General features: G+C 44.0%; 2 protein-coding genes and 1 pseudogene across 2 annotated transcripts in view; 1 reads left to right on the forward strand and 2 right to left on the reverse strand.

The window, feature by feature from the left end:
• The window catches only part of LOC146606877 (protein NLRC3-like), a 563637-nt gene that overhangs the window by 370294 nt on the left and 174596 nt on the right, over positions 1 to 18747 (forward strand). The window lies entirely within an intron of this gene.
• Positions 1 to 18747, reverse strand: part of LOC146606884 (protein NLRC3-like) — a 501574-nt gene that overhangs the window by 187966 nt on the left and 294861 nt on the right. The gene's annotated exons all lie outside the window — the stretch shown is intronic.
• Positions 10620 to 18747, reverse strand: part of LOC146606886 (uncharacterized) — a 37355-nt pseudogene continuing 29227 nt past the window's right edge.

Below are 18747 nucleotides of genomic sequence, written 5' to 3' on the forward strand. Positions count from 1 at the left end.
TGCTTTATTCTCTTTTTTAACAAATACGTTGAAGTCCATCCATAACAACACAGCTGAGATCTCCTTTGTAATCAAGTGTTTACATCCTTTGTACAGATCTGCATACAAAACAATCATTTACGTCCCACAGAAGTCTAGTTACACGTAACTATACAAGAACTGGTAAATGACAGAAACATGAGACACATGATCACAGGTGATAACAAAAAGAGAAAGAATTCATGTGTTAGTGATGTTTTTCAGCCCTGATGGCTCATGTTGGAGAAACAAGCTGAGGTACGTGGAAAGTTCACACACACAAGTGGGCGTGAGCGCACACACAGAGAGAGAAACACAACTGAAGCATCTGTTTGCTGTTTCTGCTTTCATCATCTCTGCTGCTGTGTCAGGCTGGGGTCTCTCAGTGACGTGGTTGAGGTGAAGTATGACGAGTATCCCTGATTCAGTCCATCGAGACAAAGGGCAAAGAAAGCTGTTGTTAACAAACTCTATGGTGATGTGGCATTTAGCTCTGACTCTACGCTCTGCTGAATCCTTTGAACCTGCTGATCAGTAAAGCTCTACGTGCTGCAGCAGATTGACCTCATCTGTGTTCACAGGTGTGGACCTCAGCGCTGAGGTGCAGGAGAGTTTCATTCAGTTCTCCCTGCAAACAGCATCCAGCCTGGAAATACTGTCATCTTTCCCACAAATGCTGCTCTTATCTCAGAGAAGAAGTCTGATGTAAATGACGGCAATCAACAGTGATGTTCTGCACAGATCACTTTTCCATTTTGCTCTCTAGATGAGTCCCAGCTGCCTGACCTTGTGTCCAGGTGATCGTCTCACTGAGGAGCTTTTGTTCTGAAAATCTCACGTCCATCACCTGTTTCCTTTTTACTATCTCTGCTCTTTCTTTATTCACAATGCTCATAATATCACACAATTATATTCATCACCTGCATGTTTTTATCCAGCTGCTGTTAGAACCAAACAAATAAAAAGGATGAAAAGCCTGAAATCCTTTGATTTCTTACATTTGAAATAAATATGAGAGCATCCCTAACAGCACAGCTGAGACCTTTGTTTTAATCAAGCCTTTGTATCGACACACTTGTAAAGATTCATATACAAAACATAATAGAATAAATCAATATAAAATACACATAATCACAAAAATGCAGCCATGTTGTGAGTTTGCATCTAAAACATGCATGTTTCCCTTTGTACAGGCAGATTTACAGCAGACAAAGCAACACGCTGATCGACTTTGACCGCTGCAAAAACAAAATACCCACCAAGTCTGAAGTCGATCAGAGGAACTGTTGACAGACTGACAGACAAACAGATGCTTGATTCATTAGTGCGATTAAATGTTCTTCTTTAGCAGCATCACTTCATGTGTTTGTGTTCCAGGAATAAAGGTCTGTTTAAACTGGACGTCTCCTCAGCATCACTCGTGCTGTCGTGGTTTCAAAGCTGTGCAGAAAGAATCTGAGGGATGATACAGAGGTGACCAAAGTTACAAACATCCAGCTGTGCTGCAAATGTTTGCAGAGCTCCAAACTCTTTGGCTTTCTGCAGAGCAAGTATGGAAGAAGCACCTGAGCTAACTTCAGTTTAGACGATATGAGGAAAAATGCTGCTTCCCAAAGTTTCCTACAAGTATCCAGTTTATATTTAGAGAAGCGAAGGCTCTTTATCCTGACAACTACTCCCTGGTGGATCCCTGTCCTGTGACAGCAGCAAAGACTGTGTATCAGTATCATCAAAGCCACTTCAATAACCAGTGTTTAAAGCTCTCTAGCAGATGGACTTCAGTGGCAGCAGCCTCTGTCTGCTGTGTACAGAAGGTTCTCTGATGAAGCACACAGCAGATGCTGCACTACAACAGCAGCAGCAGCTCAGCTTCAGTTTGCTTCGACGCCCTTTTTGACCTGTGAAACAGCAGAAAATGAAACATTTCAACACCCGTTTGTTAGCGTGAGCTATTCTGCTGTTTTTCATCATTTCACAGGTGAAATAAAATCACATTTACTTCCTGTAGGAGTGATCGTGTCCAGCCTGACTGAGACCATGTGCTCCATCCTGCACAGGTAATAAACCTCTGACATGAAGGGCTGTCAAGTAGTTTTAGACAAATGGGGGTAAAAGAGACGTTAAAAGCTTAAAGAGAAACTACATTTTCTAAGAACTGTCTGACGTTCACCTCTCACTCTCAGAAAGTATACAGACTTTCTTTGATTCACTAGTGAGATAAAATGCATTTCTTGGACAACATGACTTTGATATATTTGTTTTCCAGGAGCAAAGGTCTGTTTATGCTGGCGAGTGATGCAGGCAGGAGGACTCTTTACACTGTGACTGACTAATCAATCTCTTCATCATGACTTCTGCTGTCATGGTTTTAAACCTGCGCAGTGGAGAAAAGAAGCTGAAAGAAGCTTCCTGCAAGTATCTGATGTGTCTTTAAAGAACTAAATCCTCCTCATCCTCACAGATACTCCCTCCTTAACCAGTTTCTTAAACTAGCTAACAGGTGGAGCGACACCACTGTGTACCAAAGGTTATAAAGTTAACCACACAGCAGACACTCTCGGTATGTCAGCTGTGTGGAATCGAGTTGTTCCTGCATTAATACACATACTGAAGGAACTGCCCTGAGAAAGGAGAACTGAAGCTTTGATGCTAAAGTTAAGAACCTTTTGTTCACACTGGCAAGTGTTCAATGTTACCATTTATGCCAGTTTATTAATAAAGTACTTTTAAAAACAGCAGCAGGGCTGACAAAAGTGCAATAAAACCAAAAATCTATGAAACAGCAAATAATGAAATATTTTCATTTCAAGACCTTTTTATTAACTCTTCTCCGGCCTTTATAGCACATTTACTTGTCTTACACTCTTTCAGTTGATATGAGTGACCAATATCTAATTCATTAGCTCACTAGTGCTTTACTGTTATATTCAGTCTGCTGACTGAGATCAGGTGACATTAAAAAAATCGCTAGTGAATGAAATGTGAAAAGAAAAATCATTGTGATCAAAGCTCTCTTGTTTGCTCTGAGGCACTAAAGCCTGCACAGGTAATAAGCTTCTTGGCTTTAAGTGAGGATTTCCATTCGTTTGCAAGCAAATGAAGAAACAAAAGTTTGTACGGACTTTAGCGCCCTGTTGTCCTCATGTGTGGACGTCACATTTTGGGATGTTTAGACCAAAATACAAAGTTTTGCTCCACAAGGACCTGATTTGCACTTACGAGGTCATTATCCTGCCTCTGTTCTATCGACATTTAAAGCGAATATCCTCATATGTGGATCTCATTTCTCTCAGAAACAAAGTTCTGGTAATTCTTTGTTTGTACATGAATCAGGTCCCAAACAGCCCAAATAGCAAAGAGACTTTAAAAATGCATGAAAGAGTTCAGGTCTTAGGAGGTTAAAGCTCTAAAAGAGAAACTCCAGTGAAACAAGTTGAGGTGACCACGTGTGTGTTGTTGTCACATGTTACTCTGCACGCCAGCAGGTGCCGACAGGTTAATCTGGCCCTGCTTTGTTTGTCCTTTTGGAGCAAAAAGCCTGTTTTTCTTGTGTTTTTAACTACATTTGATCATCACGTTGCTGATATCGTCTGATCTGCATCCCAACTGCTAAGTTTGTGTTATTTAGGTTGTTTCTTTGAATGTTTCTCTTGCTAACTGTCTGAGGTTCACCTCTCACAGAGTGAACATAATTCTGCCCTTGTAGGATTAAACTTTGTGGTTGCAAAACCGTCCATTTGTTTACCACAACTGACATGTTTCTGAATCCATCCCAGAGCCGAGGGTTTGTGTAAGTGGGTTTTTAGTGTGGGTTTTCGTGCTGGCAGGGAGGCAAAAGGTGATTTCAGTGTCTACTATATAAAGAGGCAGCAGCTTCCAGATCTTCATCTGTGTTCTCCTCCATCATCATTTCACTCATCACATGGCTTCACATCTCAGCCTTCTGGGAGTGGTGCTGTGCTCCCTCATGGTTTCTGCTTCTGAAATCCCACCTCAGGCAGACTTTGATTTACAGGCAGCAACAGTCATCCATAATGGTTCTTATTTTACCGCCCATCTAGTTTCATAACCACATGTCCAACTTAGGGTTGCAGGAAGGGGAGCTTCAGTACATGTTCACGTACTGTGTTGTGTGATATACTACAAGTGTTTGTCCCATAAGTATTTGGACAATGAACTCTGCTGTAGCTGTGTCTCTGTCCAAAGTAAAACAATCAGGATGTGTTGAAGTGCAGAATCAGAGTTTTAATTGGAGGGATTTAACAAAAGAACTGCTTTAACTGCTTACTGGCTGCGTTCAGCTGTTACTCACAGGGCACCACAGTGGGTGACTGTTCATGTGTGATTGGACACATTTTTAGGCCTGATGCCATTTCTGACACAACCCCAAAGAGATGTTTTGTCTCCTCCTGAGATTCAGCCGCTGAGCTTCCACTTGGTAGGCAAATGTGTAAAGAACTATATTCAGGGGCGTTTTTAGCCCGTTTTGGGGGGTGCTTCCCAAAATGGATCAAAGCACCCCCAAAGATTTCTTACTTTTTTGACAATATTTGGTGTTTGTGTGATACACTACAAAAAATATAGAAAGTATACAGTACTTGGTTGAGATCTTTTAACAACAGAAGTATAGATACCCCCCTCCCAGAATGGTTTGTTCCAGCTCTCCCCTGCTCTGGCTCTGGTGCCCTTTGTGCCAGAGAGATGGTGGCTGAGACGCAGCAGAGCGGAGGTGGAAGTGCCTGGCTTAAAACAGGACATGTTAGCTGCATTTAACCTTCAGTTACTCTTTATATGGTTGGTAGGAGTCAGACCATGTTTCTGTTTACCTGAAAAACATTACACCAGGTAACCTGCTGGGTTAAATGTGTTTTCCGACGATGTTTGCTACCCTACAATCCGTCCTGCTCTGTAGTAAAATCAGAGACATTTGACCGTCCTGTTGCTCCCATTGAAATGTATACAGGCTGTTTAAAATCTAAAACTTAAAATTGTCCGTAGCCTGCTGTTGTTGCCACTATCCTGTTAGAAAAGGAAGGAATGAGAGAAGCTGCTCATTTTGTCATATGTGCCAATATTAAACCCAAGGTACTTAACAGCTAACTGACTGGATTCCCATTAACCTTATAACTCCTGTTGTGTGTGTGTGTGTGTGTGTGTGTGTGTGTGCCTGCCAGTCAGGTTCATAATGGATATAAGGACGTCTTTTCAAAAAAAGCAGCAACATTCAGGTAAAAATGAAAGAACAAATGATCCGTCAATAAAGGATAATGTTGGATCAGTGTTTCAGTATTTATGTCTTTTATTTGATGTTCATGTGTTTGGTTATTTGCCTTTTGGTTGAAAGTACACTGAGGGAGGACTTTTTTATTAGTGATTTCAATAGTATTTTTTCATATTAATGTAATTTTTTCATCTAATACAATCTATTTGTGTAGCCACTAAGACTGGTGGACCTAAATCTTCACCTCCAAGTCCGTTCACATACAAGAGGAAGGGGAGTGAGCGGGTCAGCGCTCAGGGCACAGAAACTAAACTGGCTTAAAACACCATTTATTTCCATAAAAAAAAACACAGCCAGAGTCACAAATACAAGATAAAATTCCCCGTATACAATAAAAATATTGTTGCAACCCGCTAAAAACCCTGCCGGCAGAAATAACTATACACTATTAAAACAAGGCTAAAACATGTTTTCCATAAGCTAAAATTACCCTCCCACAGTCCCATAATCCCACAGTCCAGCCACACATGGGCGAGTGGTCCTTATATGAAAGAGACAGGAGAGGAACTTCTCTTCCAGTATGGTAAGACCCGTCAGCAGCAGACCAGGGAGGAGGCCCCTATCACAGACCTGTCTCCTGCTGACAGCGCGTCGCCGCACAGTCCCGCCCCACTCCACACCTGAACACGGACTCCCTCGTCTCACCGTCAGATGCAGGCAGAGGGGCATCCCTGCCCTGTTGTGCATTGCAGCCATCGCCACCCACTGTTGCTGTTCCTGCGTTGGGACTGGATCGCCGAACGACTCGCGGCACAGTCAGGCAGCAGTTCCTTCCACACACGTGCGGGCTTGCACGCGTTCCTTTTTCTCCTGCTCACCTTTCGTGCGTCATTCCTCTCTTTGTCTCTGCGCTCGCTATCCCCTTTAACAGGTCAACCTGGCGGCTGATAGGCCACCTTGGGGAACGCCCCCACCTCACAGGTGCCTACAATTGTCTGTTTAGTCCACAGTGGGTTAAAGGAACATGGTACAACATTAACACACATAATATAAATATGAGGATAAAACCATGCCGTATAAATATCAATAAACAAACATGCAATATAAATATCACAATAAAATCATGCAAATAAAATCAACACTATGTACCAATACACAGATTGATAAAACATAAAAACACAAATTTCCACTGTGTGACATCTGCGTGTGATTATCAGTTCAAAGAGGGGAAAGAACAAGGTCAGGAAGAATCAGGTAAGGAAGCAGACAGGGAGCAGTGACAGTTACAGCAGAAACTGTTAAACTGCTTGAGAGAGTTGATCACCAAACACTGATAGATTTGCCAACCTCGAGGTGAGGTGACGTTAAAATAAAAGAAACAATCTGCAGAGCCATGTTAGTCGTGTCTGCAGTGAAGAGCTTTTTATACATTGTACCATAGGCACAGTTGCCTCCATTTTTATAATTTTTTAAATTAATATTTTGTACATTTGTACATTTCAAGGACTCTATTTTTGGAGTGTATGTTTATGTATCTGTATTATATTATACGAACACTTTAAAAGTCTGTCCAAAAATCACTCAGTTTACTTTTTACTCACTATGAGCATCATTCATTATTCTCCCCAGTAATTAAGGTCAGGATATGTATGTTTTTATTCCAATCCATTCTTCTTTTGCAGCGTTTAAATAACCTTGATCAGATTTGATGGTTTTGTTACAAACTTTTCAAAAACTGTTTGATTAGAGGTTTTTTTTTTTAAATTGAATATTGATTTATTGATCAGCATTCAAATATCTCAGTGAAAACAATAAAGATCTACCACAAAGCAAGAAACCGAGACAAGGCTAATCAAAAGGTACTGGCTGAAGCATGTTTATTAAATTGTGTTAAAATGTACAAAACAGTGATGTCATGTTTTGAGACTTGATGAATTTAAGAATCTTATGATTTAATAAAGACATTTGCAGACTTGCACAGAGAGGGTAAAATTAGGATGACTGATAACGGAGACGAAGACAACAGACGACGAGGACAGGAAGGAACAGGGGTTTAAATGCACCAAGGAGACAGTCAGAGAGAACTCGGGACAACTGGAGGCATGTAGGGATGCAGGGACTGACAGAGACAGGGAAGAAGTCTCATCGTGACGAGTAAAGTTTATCTTGCCTGGCTGGGCAGCTCTCTGGGTGCTCAGCACCCCAAAGCTCTGATCCTAGAATCGCCCCTGGTTGAGACGCATTTTCTCTAAACACCGGGTCTCTGTGGCTTTTAAACACCTCAACACGCTGCACCAAACACTGGTCCACCCCAAGGATCGGGTCCCCCGACACAAACAGAGTAACATAGTGTACGCTGTTAAGTGCAGGAGGATTGGCAGGATTTATACATCGGGGAAACCAAACAACCTCTGGCTAAGAGGACGGCACAACACAGAAGAGCCACCTCGTCAGGCCAGGACTCTGCAGTCTATTTACACCTACAGGCCAGTGGACACTCTATCAATGATGAGGATGTGACATCCTGGACAGGGAGGAACGCTGGTTTGAGGGCGGAGTCAAGGAGGCCATTTACGTGAAAAGGGAAAGACCATCTCTGAATGGAGGAGGGGCCTAAGGGTCCATCTGTCACATCTTACATGCTGTGATTGCAGCCATTCCCCAGCTCTCTGTGAATGGGACTCATGGACATGGATCAGTGGTTGTTGATCAATGGTCATGAGAATTTGCATGATTAAGATGAAGGAACGGAGCTCAGCCCCAGTGGGCTGGTTTCAGTCATTATGCAAATGTCCTGTTTATAAGATTGAAACCTGCAGTCAGCTGAGACTGAAGACATCACCTGATGATGACGAAACGTTTCTCCCACAAAACGCTGCGTCCAGATGAACAGAACCAACTTTTGGAGACTCGTCTCTTGTTCTGACTCACAGTTTTGTGTCTCTTGCAGCTGTTTCATCGGGCATGTTTGTTGTGACCCAGAGTCCAGATGTTTCTGTCATGGAGGGAGAGACCGTAAGCATCACCTGCTGCTGGACAAGAACGTCTGAAAGATTCAGAGTGGCCTGGCTGAAAAATCAAACAATAATTAAGAGAGAGACCAACGCAAATCAATCTCCAAGTCTCTGAAAAAGGAGGCAAAGACTCATCTTTGAACATTTCAAACATCAGAGGATTCAGGAACACACATCTGTAAAGTGACTGTGGAGATTCCATCTTTAACTGTGTCTAAAGGAAATGGGACCATCATCACAGTCAGAGAGAAGACGGTGAATAACAACAACAACAAGCACACAGACTCCAGTGAGTGAACACGTTCAGTTTGGTGACCAACACGCCTCCAAAATATGTCAACGTCACCTTTTACAGATTAAACGCTGTCACATGAAAGTCTAGTCTGTCACGTGTCTGTGCTGTTACCGTACACGTGGCAGCCTTTGGTCGTCTGAAGGGACGATTAATAAACATTGAATCCTCCAAACCAGAGCGATGAAACTACCTGAACGTCTGTCAGCTGAAAACCTTCAAACTTACAGACGTTTGTGACGACTGGCTTAGAAAAAACTTTACAAACTTGTTCAGCGTTTTTGGTTTTGTTTTAAATTTATCTGATGATTCCAAAAACACTGCTGATTAAAAATGAATGATTGACTTTTGACTGATTGTCTCATTTAATGAATTAATTAATACTTATCATAGTAAACTCCTCTGGGTTACCATAGTAACACGACCAGTAAAGATGCTTTGGCATGCAGACTGGAGCAGCAGGGATCAAACCACCGAGCTTTCTATTGTCAGGTGACCTGCTCCACCTCCTGAGCCCCACTTCTCATGACAAATGACTTCCTTTTCTTTTTCTATTATTCTCACTGACACTTGAGGATTGATCATGTTTGATTAGAGCTGCTGCTTATTCTGCAGCCACAGGATGTGCCGAGGCTCAGGGAGGGGCAGCCATGTGACCAGTTCGGCTGAGAGAAAGAAGACATCAAAGACGTGCTGTGGAGGAGCCAGATATGAATAATAACTCATGATTAAACACGTAGAGGTGTATTAACACACAGTGAGTGAAGAAGAAACACCCAGTGCATCATGGGAGTCCCCCAGCAGCCTACACCTATTGGGTGGTTGTTACATGTACAAGATTCAAACTTGTGATTTGAACGAAATAATTTCATGTTTCTGTGGTGAACATAATTAAATCATGTAGCATCTGCATGAAATTCAGACACTTAATTCTTGTTCTTGTTGAGATGACAGGATACAGTCTAGTCAGAGTGGTTCGTTACCTGGACTCACGAAGTTCACAAGATCACATTAGATGTCAAACTGCAGGAAAATCACTGGAGTTTTCAGCAGCAGACAACTACGCCCACAACAACAGACAGGCCCGGCCCTAACCAATCTGGCGCCCTAGGCAAGATTTTAGGTGGCGCTCCCCCTACATCGGCAGTGTAGTGTATGTACTCACAAGAAACCGAATAGCTTTGTCTTTGACCTTTTTTTTTTTACTTAAAGAAAGCAAATTCACAATCAGAATAATTAACAAGATAAAAAAAAAGATATGAATAAATAAATGAATACAAAAAATAAAAAATGAATATATGAAATACAGTAAATTTTATATACATAAACACAATAAAACGTGTCAACAAGTTGGATAAAATAAATTAAAAATACAATATAAATAAGGCACTGCACAAAACAAGATATTAAATAAACCAGTATGACTTTAACAACTATATTACAAAAAAGGGGATCCTACAGAGTTCTCTAGTTGTGCTTTTTAATACTGCATTAACTAGAATGACTTACAAATTACTGTACACCACCCCCTCATCAACCTCACATCACCTGCTACAGCCTTACTCTCCTAGTCTTTCTTGCAGCAAAGTCATCTACAACATCATCATATGACAACTGATTTGAGACCACATGATTTATGCTTATGATGGAAAGTCCACTGAGACGTTCTTGCATCATAGTAGATCTCAGGTAGGTTTTAATGAGTTTGAGCTTAGAGAAGCTTCTTTCAGCAGCAGCTACTGTAACAGGAAGAGTGGCAAAGATTCTCAGAGCAACCCACATGTTGGGGTAAATTTCTGCCAGCTTCTTCTCATGCAGGAAGGTCAAGAGTTCCATGTTTGTCATGTTCTTTGATGGCAATGGTGGGAAATTCTGCATTTCCATTGCAAGTTCTGTGCCATTAATGTCCGGCTGGCTGTCATGGGTCAGAGTAGTACTCAGTGTTTGGCACTGCTGTAGCAGCTCTTCTTTTTGTAAGTTGTGGAAATCGAGGAGTACTCCAAACTTGTCATTCACCTCTCCAAGGTTCTGAAATCTCTCATCAAGTGAAGAGATGGCTGTATCCACTACCACATTAAAAAATGTGGTTTCCATTTTTTTTAAGTGCATCTTGTATGGGCTCATCTGGAGACTCATAACCGAAGTGCCTTTTGGTGGTTCTCAATCGCTTTTGTTTGAGTTCAGCCTCCACATTCATTTCTTCACACATCTCCTTTGCCGTTGTCTGTGCATCAGAAAATCCAGTGTTTCTGTAGCTGGTGAGGGAATCTTTGGTTTTCTTTAGCAAGTCGACAGCCACATCTAGCTGCATGGAGGCCGACTGCATGAGTTTACTCACATACTGGATCTTGCTGAGAATGTCATACCAGATGGCTGTACAAATGCAAAAACGATAGGATCCAATCTCCTCAGCCAAAGACTGGGCTTCAACTCTGACCACAGGGTCTGTAGCTGTTTCCCTCACCTCCAGAAGAGCCTCTCTGACTTGCCGAGCCTGATATCTGACTGCCTCAATGCTTTTTATCCTGCTTTCCCATCTGGTCTCAGCCCATGATTTCAAGGTGGTTTTCACATGTTTCAGGAGAACACCCCACCTATGGGTGGAGGCTGAGAGGAGCTTGAATAATTTTGCTAAATGCCCAAAGTAGCCAAGGGCATCTGGTGAGCTTTTTGCAGCATCAGCTACTACCAGATTTAAAGTGTGGGCACCACATGGGACCAAAAAAGCTCTTGAGTTTAGCTGAAGCAACCTTGCCTGAACACCTTTATTTTTTCCCTTCATGTTGGCCCCATTGTCATAGGACTGTCCTCTGCAGTCTTCAAAAGGAATGTTAAGCTCCTCTATCCGTTTTAGCATGAGAGTTGACAAATGATCTCCTGTTGATTCCTCTGCAACAAGAAAGCCCAGGAAATGCTCTTTAACTTGTGGTATGTCTTCTCCTGACACTATCCATGTGGTAGATGGCCCAGGGGTGGGATTTAGAAACTTCAACAGTGCATCTGAAGAGAGGAGTATGTGACACCACTGAGTATTAAAGTCTAATAATAAAAACATATGATTCCAGGAATAAAATGAAATGATATAATATAAATGAAAAACCAAAGAGATATATGTATGATGTTAACTGATATGCAAATTAGATTAGATTCAATTTATTGTCATCATTACAGTGAAATGCTGAATAGCAGAATGCAAAGTAACAGTATAATATCATATGAGAATGTTATGTTATGATTATCTTTGACCGAATCACAGCAGTGCTCATATTAAAAAACAGCATTCCCTCTCATGTGATATTGCTTAATTAACATTAATGATGTGCACTTTAACAACTAGGCTTACAACTATAATATATACAGGGGTGGAAAAGTGACTATTACCTGCAGGGTAAACGTTAGCTAACCAGAAGGCAATAACAATGTAAACAAAAAACTGGAAGCTGGTTCCACAGAAGAGGGGCCTGAAAACTGAAGGCTCTGCCTCCCATTCTACTTTAACCCTTAGATGCACACGTGGGGTCAAAAATGACCCCAGGGGTTGTTTTTCTCCAAAATCTTTAAAATGCAAAGTTGTAATATATTCATATTCCAGGTATTCCTCATAAAATATGTTTGTAACATGAGGCCATTTGCATTTTTATTTATTTTTTCATTAATTAAAAAAATGCAGTTTTTGTATCACTACCCCACTCTTCCACAAGTGGGGTTAAAAATGACTCCAAGCAGTTCCTATGGAATCTTCTATGAAACTTTCATTCTTAGCAACTCTGACTGTTCCACTTACACTTCTGATGGATCAAGAATTAATTTTTGCACAGTAACGTACATGATTTATAGTCAGGGCTGCACATAAGTGGTCCACAGGTGTGCATTCGCTGTCAAAATATGAGCATTCCCGGAAATTCAGAGAATACACGCTTCTTTTGCGGTGGAGGAGCACCTGTCACGGTCCTGGGTCTCCTGACCCAGCGTTTTTAGTTCTTTGTGATGTTTGTATTTTTGTACTTGTGTAAGTTATTCTATGGTTTCTAGTTTCGATCCCTTGCCCTTCATGTTGCTCTGTGTCCCCTCTGTTCTGTGTAAGTCTGTGTCTGCATGTTTGAGTTCCCATCTGTGCCCTCCTTCTGTGTCTCATTCCCCTCGTTACTCCCCAGTGTATTTAAACCCTGTGTTTCTCTGAGTCAGTGTCGCGTCGTCTCTCTTGCTGTGTGTGATTCTCCCCGTGTCTTCTGGTATGTGTTATAATTAGCATTTCCCAGTTTAGTTTTGTATTGCTTGTGTTCTGTTTTCCAGCAATAAAGCTGTGCTTTTGAGTTCAAGTTCTGTCCCCGTGAGTTTGCGTTTGGGTCCAATCCCTGCCTGCCACACAGCGTTTCATGACAGTACGACGTGACCACAACATGGACCCAGCAGACTTACCCGGGGAGAGCGATCTGATACGTGTCCAACGCCTAGTCGAGTGGATAACCCACACTTCAAATACACGGGCAAAGATTGTGGGAATAAATGCTATCGAAGCAATCCTCGGAGGAAATTCCCATCTCCACCAGGTCAGAGGATGTGTGGACTTATTGGCCAATGTGAATGAAGCCTGGGAGGCTCGGAAAAAATCAGACTTGGCCCAGCAGCAACAGACAACAGCCACCCTGGAGCAGCCACGTCAGCCACACCGGCTGGATGTGGTTTTGCCCGGCCCTTCGGCGCCGTCTGCGAGGAAGAAACGATGATCACGCCGCCAGCGCGCCACCCCACAGCCGGACGTTCGGACTTGTACATCGCCGGCTGTGGTGAGTAAGGACTCTTTTTCTGTGTCGAACCGTGGGACTATTCGTTCAGGGGTTGTGTTTTGTGCTACGGATGGTAATGTGAACAGTTTATCAGCTGCCCAGCCTTCTGAAGCTCTCTTAGCTGCCCAGCTACAAGCTGCGTCTCCTGTGTCCCCGCTAGCACAGCCATTAACTCCACCACAAGCTCCATTTTCACCTCTACCATCGCTTCAGTCATCAGTTCGGTCTGCCGCTCAGTCACCCTTAGCTCCATCTTCCACACTACCACCTGTTTCTCTTCCGCCACAACCATCACTACACTCAGCCATTCAGGCTGCTACTCAGTCAATCATTCAACCTATAGCCCTGCCATTAAGACACTCTGTAGCTGAGCCATTAGCCATCCAACCCGCAGCCAATTCAGCTGCTCCTCCACCCGTTACACCTCCACCACAACCGTCACTGCAGTCTCCAGTTCAGTCCCCTGCAGCTCAGCTTTCCCCAGTGCAGTCTCCAGTGTCTCCAGTGTCCCCAGTGCAGCCTCCCTTAGCACAGTCATCCACTCAACCACCAGCACCACAACCGTCACTACCTCTAGTTCATTCCCCTGTGAAGTCATTAACTCCACCACCTACTCCACTCTCACCACCACCGTTACTACAGACATCAGTTCAGTCCCTGTGCAGTCATTTACTTCTCCACCATTAGCAGCTCAGGTCCCCGTGTGTCCAGCAGCTCAGGTCCCCGTGTGTCCAGCAGCTCAGCTCGCACCTGAACCTTTGGCCCAGTTCCCCGTAGCAGTGCAGTTTTCTAGCCAGCTTAACGTTGAGCCCGGGGTCCCAATTCTCTCTGGCTCTACATCAGCTCCTGCTGGAAGCTCGGATGAGCTCATCCAGCACTCCGTGGCTCCCGTGCCGCCATCTACCTCGTCCGCTGGGGGTTCCAGTGAGCCCAGCCAGCACCTCCTCGTCTCCGCTGGAGGGTCCGAGGGGCCCGTTCAGCCTCCTGTCTCCGCTGGAGGGTCCGAGGGGCCCGTTGCTCCACCAGCGTCATCAGCTTCAGCGTCGCCTGGTCCAGCTTCTGCTTTGGCTTCGTCAGCCTTGTCTGGTCCAGCCTCCTCCGAGCCTTCATCCACGTCTGGTCCTGCCTCGCCTGGTCCTGTGCCCACCGAGCCTTGGCCAGTATGCCTGACACTTAAGAACCGCCGCTGCCTTCCGTGCGGCCGGCCCCTGAACTGCTCCGTCGTCTCCTTTGCCGCCGCCGCCGCCGCTGCCTTCCGCGCGGCCGGCCCCCTGAACTGCTCCGTCGTCTCCTTCGCCGCCGCCGCTGCCTTCCGCGCGGCCGGCCGCCTGAACTGCTCCGTCGTCTCCTTCGCCGTTGCTGTCCGCATAGTCGGCCCCCTGAACTGCCCTGTGTTTGGGCTGTTTTCTTGGGCTCCGGTGTTTGCTGTGCTCCGCTTTTGTTATATAAAGTAACACGGCTGCTATGAGGCCAGCTAGGATCCCTGTGGCCCTACAAATGATCCAGGACGGATGGGATGAAGAGCCCATTGGAGGCATTGACTCAGAATCTCACATCTAAGATATAGAGGACCCAGACTATTGCCCCCCCCCCCCCCCCCCCCCCCCCCCCCACCCGAACAAGGCCAGTCAGATACAGAGGAGTCCTCTGAAGAGGAAATAAATATTGAGTCTAACAGAATGAGCCCCTCTTACTGCTCTAGCCACAATATTCTGAATTAGTCGGCCAGGGCTTGCACCTGGGTTTAGTACTTTCTCCCCAGTAAATGCATGGAAGATGTTCATGTCTGATAATTTAATAGAAGAGGTGCTGTCATACACAAACATGGAGGCACGAAGAGTAGCCACAGACAGGGGAAAGAGTGGAAAAATGTAATCAAACATAAGCTCCTGGCCTTCATTTGATTGACCATTCTTGCAGGAAGTGAGAAGAACTGGGATGTACCAGTCGGTGTGTTTTTTGGGAGTTCTCTGCATAACCCATTGTACAAGGCCACTATGTCAATTCAAAGATTTAAAGATTTCGCCCTTTCTTGCACTTTGAGGACAAGAGGACCAGAGCCTACCAACTGAAAACAAACCACATGGCAGCTTTCTGCTACATATGGGACCTGTTCCTGGTCAACTGCAGGCAGAAATTCATCCACAGTGATTGTGTTACAGTGGATGAACAACTTGTGCCTTTCAGAGGGAAGACCCAGCTTCTGCAGTATAGGCCGAGCAAGCATACAAAAGTGATACAAAAACTGAAAATTAATGAAAAAATAAATAAAAATGCAAAGGGCCTCATGTCACAATCATGTTTTATGAGAAATACCTCAAATATGAAAATATTACAACTCTTTGTTTTAAAGATTTTGAAGAATAACAACAGAGTTTATAGCAAAATGCATTGTTTCTATTTGGGGTAATTTTGACCCCACTCGTGGAAGAGTGTAGGTATTGGTAGGTTGTGCATCCAAGGGTTAAATACTCTAGGAACAACAAGTAGGCCTGCAGTGTGAGAGCAAAGTTCTCTAATAGGGTGATATGGTACTATAACAGGGGTCCCCAACTCCTGGACTCCGGTCCAAATCCAGACCCCAAGAGGATTTTGTCCGGATCACAAAGCAGTTTCTCATTTACCGTGTAGTTGGATAGTTTCTTCCTGCCGGCTGCCGTGGCGGACTTTTGAACTGCCGCGACACGCAGCTATGCAGGTTAGCATCATGCTGGTCCACTCTCCCAGCCAGCTGTTGGCGGTAATGCACCACCAACTGCCAATAAAACGACAAAGAAGAACAAGCTATGTGGGTATGTGAGTTGATAGGTTACTGTCTTGGGCGCTTGCGCTTGCTGAGTGGATGAGTAAAAGAAGATGGCTTTGTCAAAAATACTTATAAAGTTATAAAGAGTGGAAATCTGAAGAGCTGTTATGAAATCAAACATAAGAACTTCAACCAAAGCTGTGCGCCTGGGTCTGACGGTAGAACAAGAAGAATAAATGAGGTATGAGCGGCTACACGGCTGATAACAGTCTGTGACAGCACAACAGCATACGAGTGTTCACTGTGAGCACGGTGGACTTTAGGAGGACACAAAAAGACTTTCACTGACTGGAAAATGATAAAGAGTGAAAGGAAGCTGCAGCAGAAACACTTTTTAGTTTGGAAGAGAAACAATGTAACACTTTTAGATGGAAACAAAGTAAAGTGCAACAATTTACCTTCAATAAAAAATAAATTACATCCTTAATAAAACTATAAACATTTGAACCGTTTGATACTGAAACATAAAATGAAATAAACTCCATAAACAATCAAAATGAATTCAAACTGATCAGCAACATTAACTCAGGAGCACAATATATGAAACACTTTAACCTACAAAACAAAAACGAATCAAACAGTTTGTGCTGATTTCTTTCTTTGATCAAAATAACAAAGTCAGCATTAATGGCTCCGACGAGCACGTTTTGCAGTGCACAGCTTTTCAAAGCAGCTTTGAAGCAGGATCCTGCAGCTCTCAGCTCCTGCTCAGTGTTTAGCTGGGACCTGGACTTGGTCTGCAGCAGCAGCAGAGAAGCCTCACAAAGATGAGACTAAAGGAAGAAGAACGCCCAGAGCCTGCTGCCCTCAGAGTGGATACTGCTTCTCTACACTCAGCCAGAATCCACTCAGTGTCTGTGATGTGAACTGCAGTCTCAGTGTGGAGTCAGACGTCAATGAACTGGTTCTGCTCTGCAAAGCTGAAACCAGTTGGAGCTGGTCATGCTGGGAACTGTTTTCATGGAAGTCCTTTTAAAAGTATCCCATCAGTGATGAAATATGCTGCTTGATATATGGAGTCACTGAGGCGGCATCATCATCAGTAGTGTCAACAAATTCATGCAGGTTCTCCAATGAATCTGTGTCTCCTTCATCGAGTCTCCTGCCCCACACTGCAAGCTTTCCAGTGACAGAGCTGATCTTGTGACCTGAGGGAGGTTTTTATCTTTCCCTTGAAGCTGTAGATTTACTTCATTTCCAAATATGTCACTCAGGTAGGCCAGTTTTGCCAGGAAGGTCTCATCACTAACTCTGCGACTTCATACTTGTGCTCCTGCTCCAAAAACATCTGATCTGCTCTCTGAGCTCAAAAACTCAGGACAAGACTTTTCCTGGTGACAGCCGCCTGGCTTCACTGTGAAACAGCACAGCTTGATGTTCGGCTCCATCTCCTCACAGACAGCAGAGACACTCTTGTTTTTACTGGTCTGGTCTTTATAAAACCGACTACACCAATAATTTCAGTCATAACCTCACTGAATTCAGAGGAAAGCTGCTCTCAGTGTGAAACACTCCAGCAGAGGGCGCTGTTAAGTCCTTATTGTAACACAGTTACTGTGTGCAGTTAGACTTCATACATAATCTGCACTTATTTCCATCAGACATGCTGTCAGTAAATGATTGGTTTCTATTGATTCTACTTCCTGTTGACTCGTTTGATGACAGTGAAACAATCACAGCTGATTGTGTGATGATGTAAACTGTCACTGTTACATTCAGTGTGTGTGACATAATGTTAGTGCAGGCTGATAACAGCCTGGTTCTGTTAGAAACACATGAACGTGTCCATAGATCAGTGTGTGTTTAACATGAGAGCTTCAGCCCTGCTGATGTGTTAAATAAAGACATGCAGGAAAACTGATGAGACTCTGAAATAACTCTTTATATTTATAATGTAACTCTGCATCAAAAGAACAACAAAGGATCCCAGACAGGTTTCTGTGAACAAAGACCATTCTGATGTTTCTGTGTTTCTAACACTTTGACATTATTAGTAAACAGACTGCAGTGAGCAGCATTTATAAAGAGCTTCTATATAAAGATATGACAGCTGTTTGACAAGTTTATCACTCTGTGTTTGGACCTGATCAGTCCAGCTGTTTACTTGAAATATGTTCATTTTGGGGTGGGTACAGTTTCCTCTGCGGTGGGTAGGGTGGGCTGCCCCGGGTCCTGTGGGGCTTGGCAGTGCTACCGTAGGCCGCGGTCTGGATGGACCTGGGCTCCCTTGCCTTGGTGGGTACCAGAGGACGGGGGTGCCTACTGGGGTCAGCGGGGGAGCTGGCCCTAGGGAGGGGCATCCTCCCCTCCCTCCTTTTCCTCCCCATCCCCGGCTACCTCCCTCTTCCCGCTCCACCACACTCACCCATACAGGTAGGGCCTTGGGGTGCGGGTGTGTCACAGGAGTGCAGGTGAGACATCCCCCCCCCCGTCCCCTTCTGGCCACCTGTGCCTCAATTTTATCTCACAACTTAGACATCCACATTACTTACACTCTCATAACACACACATATATATAGGGCCTTGAGGGTGGGCACGTTAACGGCGTCCAGTGGACGGTCTGTGTACTCAAACCTACCTCTGGCGCTGGTGCCCACCTCTCAATTTTA

Source organism: Diplotaxodon limnothrissa, unplaced genomic scaffold (assembly GCF_057381915.1).
Source record: "Diplotaxodon limnothrissa isolate DT_005_m unplaced genomic scaffold, D_limnothrissa_male_GT1.1 unmapped_scaffold_4, whole genome shotgun sequence".
NCBI classification, from domain to species: Eukaryota; Metazoa; Chordata; class Actinopteri; order Cichliformes; family Cichlidae; genus Diplotaxodon; species Diplotaxodon limnothrissa.